At 49.7% G+C, this 8255-nt stretch overlaps 1 long non-coding RNA gene across 1 annotated transcript; it reads right to left on the reverse strand.

The window, feature by feature from the left end:
* Window positions 1-567: 567 nt before the first annotated feature.
* Window positions 568-7953, reverse strand: LOC117803025. Its single transcript, XR_004626576.1, has 3 exons — window positions 7534-7953; window positions 6497-6606; window positions 568-2955 (listed from the first exon to the last, which is right to left on the reverse strand). It is a non-coding gene; the product is annotated as an uncharacterized LOC117803025 (long non-coding RNA).
* Window positions 7954-8255: the final 302 nt, after the last annotated feature.

Genomic DNA, 8255 nt, shown 5'->3' on the forward strand with positions numbered 1-8255 from the left:
AAGGATGGTTTTGATCACAAGAGCTTGTCTCTGGTCATCGCTGTGGAGTAGTGTTGTCAGCAGTATGTGATGGAAGCTGGTCTTCTTCCACTTCCCAGTGTGTCACTAGATTCCCCAGGGCATGTCCCTGACTCTCAGACCTAAATATGTCCACTCATTGCTCCGGCTTATGGGTAAACTCCCCTGCTGTCAGCTGCTCAGCATGAGCAATGGAGGGGTGGGGGGAAGTTGGTCAGGAATAGGCCAGCCTGGCTGCTCCGAATGCAGCGTCTCAATTGCTCACTCTCATGATTGCACTGGTCCCCCTGCTGCTCTGGGTATCCTGTGGTCCTGTTGACGCTGAGCTTGGAGCATTCCTGGAACCAGCCGCATCTTGCACAGCGATGTTCTCCCTGTATATTTTGGGCTATGGGCTCCTCTGTCAAGTCAGGCCTGTCTACTTTCCATCTTTCAGGAATTCCACAAAGTTTCTGATCCACTGAGAACTTTCTTGTTTTGTACAACTGTTAAAATAGTATATACACTTAGATCAATATATTTTTTCTCTGTTATAACTGGAGATTTGGGGAGAGAGGACTGGGCCCAGTCTGTCATTTTTATCTAATCTCCCATGCTTCTTAATTTCTTTCAATTCCATCTTCCTTGGATCTCTTCTGACCTTGGGTCTCCATGGGTCTCTCTGTGTCTGTCTCTGGCTGTGGTTCTGTGTCTATGTCTCTCTGTGGCTCCATTTCTGTTCATGTTTTCCTCTATCCTTGGTTTCTCTAAGCCTCTGTTCCTCATCATTCCCTATTCTTGGTGGCTGCTCCCCATCAGTGGGAGGCTCTGGCCCCCATGGCTGGCTGGCTCTGGAGCAGTTTGTGGGTGGGGGAGCCCCAGATTGCTGCAACGTGGAACAAGGATTTCCAACACATGCTCCCTCTGGCAGCCTGCCACCACAGCTCACTGCCTGCCAACATCACACTTCAACTTAAAGAGGGAAAACTGCCAGACCAATGTTTTAGCTACAGCCCTGTGTCAGGGTTGCATGGGGAATCTCACAGCAGCCCCTGCCAGAAACTTGAGCTGTGAGGGGATTGGGGAAGGGGCTCAGGGCTGCCTGGTGTTGGTGGGGGGTCCTGGCTGCCACCCTCCCCAGCCTCACTGCTTCTGAGTACCAGAAAGTTGCTTGGAACACACTCTGGGCTCTTTCCTTCCTAATCCACTCCTGGGCAGGTAGGTAACCAGTGGTCCTGCTTCCTCTCTCCATTGTCTCTCCCTGCCCCATGCCACCCACAGTGTGACTGCCTCCCCCACCTCTGGACAAAGTAGCCCTAGGCTGTGAGTTGAGGGAATGGTCTGGGATTTTGGAAAAGTCAGTGGAATCACTCTGGTTTTACTGGTCAGGACTCAGGAAATGTCAGAGATCAGTGTAGAAGTGCCCACCTTCACCAATGAAGAGACAACCATTTCTTTCAGTGCAAAAGCTCCATTCTCTTCTAGGAATTAACCCTGCCAGCACAGAAGTGCCCACCCTTGCTAATGTAGACATGCCCATCTATAGAACGCTTATTCTAGCAAATGCAGGGATTCCAATTCATGTGAGTGTAGAAGTGCCCCATCGTTACCTGTGTGAAGCACCTTCCCTGCCATATAGACTCACCATTTCTTTCTTTAAGGTAATCATACCCATTCCTGTCCCTGGGGACATTCCCAGCCCAACCACGGCAGGTGCTTTCGTTCTAAGAGATGTACAAGCACTCACAGCTGTAAGCTCCATTCCTGTCGATACAGAAGTGACCTCTTGCTAACTCCCACCAGGACCCAATTTAGATGTCTCTTCTTCCAGGCAGCCTTCCCATTTTTCTAGTGAAGATGCATCCCCTCTGCATGTGCAGAGGCCCTCCAATCAAGGCAAAGCTGAAATATGCTCATCTCTATGGTACAAGTGTACTTATGGTCAGTGCACTGTTTATTATTTCTTTCAATGTGGATTTCCTCAGTATTCCAGCGGGGATAAGCCCATCCCAGACTAGGGGTGATGCCTCCTTTTAGGAGTAGAATGGCTCTTAAAGCTGTAAATACAGAGCATGCATGTGAAAAAGCATAGACGTTCCCATTCGAACTACTGTAGGAACAGCCATATTTGAGAATACAGAGGTTCCCAATCCCACCAGTGCAGAAGTGCCCATCAATCTGGAAGCATCTACTGGTGGGAGTGGGGGGGAGGGCTCCCAGCCTGCCAACGTGGAGGCACCCATCCACTATCAGAGGCAAGCCGGTCCCTTGAGACACCTGGTAGATCCAGAAGTTATCAATGAGGAAAGGTAGCATGAAGAGCTGGGGTGGGGAGAAGGAGCCACTTGATCAAACCGACAGCCTGGAGAAGTGCTGGCTGCCAATATAAACAGATAAGCATTAATAATCACTCTTTCTTAACAGTCCCACTTGCATGTCCCATTTTCCTGAGGACGCCACCTGCACAGCTGCTCCTAATCAAGGACCATTTAATTCGTTCCCAGATCATTGTCTGCATTAATTGTCTTAAACAAACCGAAGTTCATCTCACCTTATTCCCCAAGGGCCCGGAGGGTTTCTAATTACCTGTAGGTGGTTCTCCACACAGCTCAGCTTCATTAAAGATCACAATATGTTCCTCTAATAGGTTTCCCATTAAATCCAATGGGTTCCCATCAAAATGAGTTATGTTCCAGAAAAAAAAATCCACTAAAATATATTTTAATTAAAGTGAATTAAATATTGCATACGTCTGTTTCTGCCAACAGGTCGCATTTGACACTGATGGTAGCAGAAAGCAGAGGGGAGAGGTGGGAAAGAGGAGGAGGGGGAGGGGAGGGGGCAAGAAGGTTCACTCATGGGCGAAGATCTTTGGAAGTAGACAGTGGCTCTGCTGCTCCTGGAAGTGTGACTTTAGACAAGTTAACTTCACCTCTTTGAGCTTTAGTTTCCTGGTGTCTAAAATGGAGATAATAATCCTTAGCTTCCAATTTATTTTTGCTATGATTAGAGACAAAATATATAAATAAAATGCTTCACGGGGCGCCTGGGTGGTGCAGTCGTTAAGCGTCTGCCTTCGGCTCAGGGCGTGATCCTGGCATTCTGGGATCGAGCCCCACATCAGGCTCCTCTGCTGGAAGCCTACTTCTTCCTCTCCCATTCCCCCTGCTTGTGTTCCCTCTCTCACTGGCTGTCTCTCTCTCTAATAAATAAATAAAATCTTTAGAAAAAAAATAAAAATAAAAAAATAAATAAAATGCTTCACACATAAAAAGTCCTCAATAGATGTCACTGTTATTATATACTATTATAAACAAATATTATTGTCAGCTGTGCTGTGTAACAAACAACTTCTCCAAATCTCACAGGCTTACAACAGTGAATCTTTATTTCTCACAAGGACTGCAAGTTAGCACTGCCTCACATGACTTCTTGTTCTGGAACCAAGGCTGAAGAAATAGCCCCTTCTCTGGGACACGTTGTTTTCATGGCAGAGGGCAGGAGTGTAAGAGAGCAAGCTGAACTATGGCCCTGTGTTCAAAGCTTGTGCTAGACATTTGGATGTCACGTTGCTCACTTTCCAATGGTCAGAGTGATTCACACTGCCAGGCCTGGCAGTGGTGCTGAGAACTATACCCCTGCCTGCCAGGATGTAGGGCAATGGGGTGGCTGTATAATCCTCTTACAAGGAAAGGAGCGAATAATTGTCAATAACAAAAGAATTCACCACAATCCTATCACTAGGTATTAGAGCAGTGCTTCCCAAGCTTGCCTGACAATAAAATCTTGCGGGGATCAAAATATAGAGACCTGAATCCTAATTCAGAGCTACTAAACCAGGTTCTCTAAGGGAGGGTCCTGGAAATCTCTATTTTTTAACAAATGTCAGATGATCATCTTTATTATTAGGAATATTTGAGAAATAGTTTTATAGAATAATGGATAATATCATAGGCTTGATTCAGACAGAGCTGAGATTGTGAACTGTCTCTACCATGTATGAGCTATATAATCATAGGAAAGTTTTTTAACTGCTCTGAACTTCAGTTTCTCTATTTGTGAAATAAGACAAAGTATGCAAATCACTTAGCACAGTGTCTGGTCTAGTACAGGCCTTCAATAAACATTAGCTCTTCTTATTTTTAAAATAACAGCAATAATGATGATGTTGATACTGAATGCAAAGTGCCCAGCTCAATGAGTTGCAAATGTAATTTTAAGAACAGTAGTATTAAATTATAATAATGATAATAATCAGATACATAATATAAATACATAATAATATACCTGGAAGGATTCAATAAGAATGGCTATCTACGGCCACAAACACTGCCTTATGCTCTGAACTCCTTGGTATGAGTCCTTAAGTCCAGCTACACGTTAGAATCACCTGTGGGACTTTAGGGATTCCTAGTGCCTTGGCCCCACCCCTGGAGATTTGGATTCACTTAGTCTAGGGTGTCCTCCAAGCTGGTCAAGCTCCCCAGGTAATGCTACTATTGCTACTATTGCCAAACTGCTATCCTAATGACTTGCTACTCAAAGTGTGGTCCACGGACCAGCAGCAGCAACCCCTGCGAGCCTGTTAGAAATGTGGAATCTCTTTGGGTCCCACCCTGGACCTGAGGTTTCAGAATTTACATTTTGACAAGACCCCTAGGTGAGTTTTCACATTAAAATCTGATACAGTGCCCCCAAGAACCTCATTCTCTTTGCCCCATCTCACCACTTGCCCAATGGTTGCACCCCTCCACCTCTCAGCAGCACTCAACACTGTTGAACAGTTTGGGCTTGAAAAATGCTCCCCTCTATTGCCTTCCATCATACCATGTTCTTCTGTTCTATATTTCCTTCTAACTTTTTCCTGGATTTTTCTCCATTGACCTCTAAAGGTTTGAATGCCCAGGGCTGTGTTGGGTCCTCTGTTGCCTTCTATCCCTAGGTGCCCTCACCTGATTCCATGGTTTATCTAAAACAACCTATTGAAATTTCATCCATATGGTTCCTGAGCTGCAAGTGGTGCTGGGAAAATCCGTGCCTCTATCAGCTCAACTCCAAGGATACGTGGCCTAGACAACTCTGTGCTTGGTTTAATGCTCTGTTCTCACGTCCTGAAATTCATAATAATTTTTGAGCCAGGGGCTCTGCATTTGCCTTTTGCAGTGGGCTTTGCCCTCTACTCCTACCAAGACTCTCGAGGTGGGCAGCTCCCCAAAGGAATGAAAAAGCTTAGGGTCAAAAATGGCAAAGCAGCCCCCACCATAAGCTTCCCTCACCCCGACTCGTTCCTCTCCCAAGCCCCGCCCCCACCTCGGTAAATGGAGCCACCATCTGTTTTTCAGAACAACCATCTTGCCATGATCCTTGATGGTCCCTGATCCTTGTTTCTCATCCCCTACATTTACCCATCCACTTCTGAAACATGTTTAGAATCAGTCTCCCTTCTCTTCAGCTCAAGCCCCACTTGACTCTTGCTGGGACATTTATAACTGGTCTCCCTGACCCTCTTTCACCTCCAGAGCAGCCAGAATGATCTCGGGGGTGGGTGGGTAATCTGATCACAGCATCCCTCAGCTTGAAAGCTTCTGATGGCTTCCAACTATTACTCCCGTCGACTCTCTCATTTTCTTCCCACCCTCCCACCAGACTGAATGACCCTCAGTCCTTCCACGTCTGGGGTCTTGGCACCTAGGCCCTTCTCCCTACCCCCACCCCACGCCCCTTCCTCCATGCTTCCTGCAGCCCTCAGCTTACAGACCCTTCCCCTGGGCAGGCTTCCTTGATGCTAGTTCCTCAATGGGGGGGTTAGATGGTCCTTCTTTGAGCTCCCCAGGTCCCTGTGCACCCCACCCACCCCATTCAGCCCTTCTCTGCCTGTGTCTATGCCCACATCCTCTATCTGACTCCAGTTTCCCAGAGGGAAAGGAAAAGCACTGTCTTGTTCTCTGTTGCAACTTCAGTGCCTGGCACATCAAGCTCATTAACTGCTTGTTGAATGAGTGAATGAAGGAATGAATAAAACCTCCCCCACCTTTGCTGATTGTCTAGCCCTGCTCTCAGGCCAGAGTTCTTTTTTTTTTTTTAAGATTTTATTTATTTATTTGACAGAGAGACAGCCAGTGAGAGAGGGAACACAAGTGGGGGAGTGGGAGAGGAAGAAGCAGGCTCCCAGCGGAGGCGCCCAATGCGGGGCTTGATCCCAGGACTCTGGGATCACACCCTGAGCCAAAGGCAGATGCCTAACGACTGAGCCACCCAGCTGCCCCTCAGGCCAGAGCTCTGAGAAATGGGCTATTCCCTTGTTTCCCAGATGGAAGCTTCACTAATACGGTCAGTAATATGTGCCCCTGGGGGCACAAACACAGGCCCACGGCAGACCAGAGACTTGCTGTCTCCCCTAGCTCCTTTAAAGGGAGCTGCCCACCCATGCCAAGTCCCTCTAGTGATACTTCGGGGGTATTGCCTTGACCTCTCTGCCCCCAAGTTCTCTCCAGGTCACCTGTCAAGGCCTCCATCCGCTACTCCTCATCCCCGTCTCCTGATTGGCTGTGCTGGAGGGAGTCGGCTCTCTTCCCAGCTCGGTCTCTTCCCAGGGACATCTGCTGGTACCTTGAAATCAGCCACGGTGGGAATATTTACACCACGGACATTGGCAAATGCTACAGATTAGGGCTTTGGGGTGTTGTCGACAAAGGGCTGGTTTTCAGCACCCCTCTGGATTCTAGGCTGACGGCAGCTCCATCCAGACGCTGGCCCCAGCTTGCCTGGCTCCTTTCTTTTGGGTACCCCCCATCTCCCCTTCTCTCCCCTTCAGATTCTCTATGATCATGTCTTTTCTCTGCCATTTTACGAATATGTGGTCCAAATACAGCTAGTTGACCCCGCTTTACGTTTCATTTCAAATAACCAGCCAAAAAGGCAGCCCAGCATCACTGACCCTCAGTGCTAAGTCGCAAGAGAGAGAAGCTGATTGGCCCACCCCTCGTGTTGTCAGGGGGGCAGAGAGCTGGGGTACACATAGGGCCTGTGGACCCCACCCTGGGGAAGGGGCAGGTCTCAGAAAAAGAACCAGAGGCTGGAGGACCACAGAGGGGGCCCAGCACACCTGCCTGCCCAGCGGGACCCTCTCAGAGATCAGCTTGGATCCCCTGACCCTATGGCCATGGTCATTTGGATGCCTAGCTGATCTCTACTCTGCATTCCAGCCATGCTGCTTCTCTCCTGGGAGTCTCAGCTTCCTCGTCCGTGAAACGGTGGCAACCTGCAAAGCAGGGTCGCTCTAAGATACTCCATGAGATCATGTGGGCAGAGTGCCCAAGGCCCAGCTGGTCACCTATTGTGTCACCATGACACATCTGACTTCCCTAAAGTCCCCGAAGTTCCCCTGCTCCTCACCAGCACCACCCTCCTCCCCTCTTGTCTTATCACCACCATACTTCCCCACTGCCCAGGTGGCCCCTGGACGCCTGTGGTCACACTCAGTGAGACCCCCCCCATCACACCGCCACACACATCTCACTAATATGGGACACGTACCCGAGTGCCTGTGATCGGCCGTTGGAACCACGAACTTGACCACTCTCTCAGTCACTGAGGCTCCTGGTGAGCCTGGCTGAGCTGCCTGTGGCCCAGCCACTCCCCCCAGCACCCCGCCTGACATCAGCTGGGGCACACCAGGCCACACCGGGAGAGAGGCAGGGCCTCACCGTGGCCTGTCAGACATCATCTGCTCCAGGTATCTTTTAGGGTCTCCTGGGACAGCATTTACATCCCGTGGACAGAAGCAGCTGTTGTTGTCATGTTTCTTGTTGTTAGTGTTCTCGTTTGCCCGCCCACCGAGCAAACATCTGCACCCCCTATTCTCTTCTGACGGGGGGCTGGGCGCCCGGCTTTAGAGACACAGCAGACGTGGGTCCTGCCCTTGGGAACCTCAGCACATGACCTGAGGCTGTCCGGATCTCGCCAGCCTACGGGTGCAAAGAGATCACACCTAGCACCCCAGGCCCACCTCTTTGCCCGGAACCCCAGTCCACCACAAACTCCCCCCTTCCGCCTCCACAAGATAGTTTCGGTTGTCCTCGAATGGGGCCCCCCATGGGCGCGTGAGTGTGACTGGGCTGCATCCGCTTCTGTTGGCCTCTGCCCCTCGGCTTGTGCGGTGGCCCTCTCGGGACCTGCTGGGCACCGTGGTTGTCCTCTGCTCCACCCAGACGCTGCCTCAGCCTTGGCCGGGCCTCAGACTCTTACTGGGGGCTCCA

This window comes from Ailuropoda melanoleuca, chromosome 7 (genome assembly GCF_002007445.2).
Source record: "Ailuropoda melanoleuca isolate Jingjing chromosome 7, ASM200744v2, whole genome shotgun sequence".
Lineage (NCBI taxonomy): Eukaryota > Metazoa > Chordata > Mammalia > Carnivora > Ursidae > Ailuropoda > Ailuropoda melanoleuca.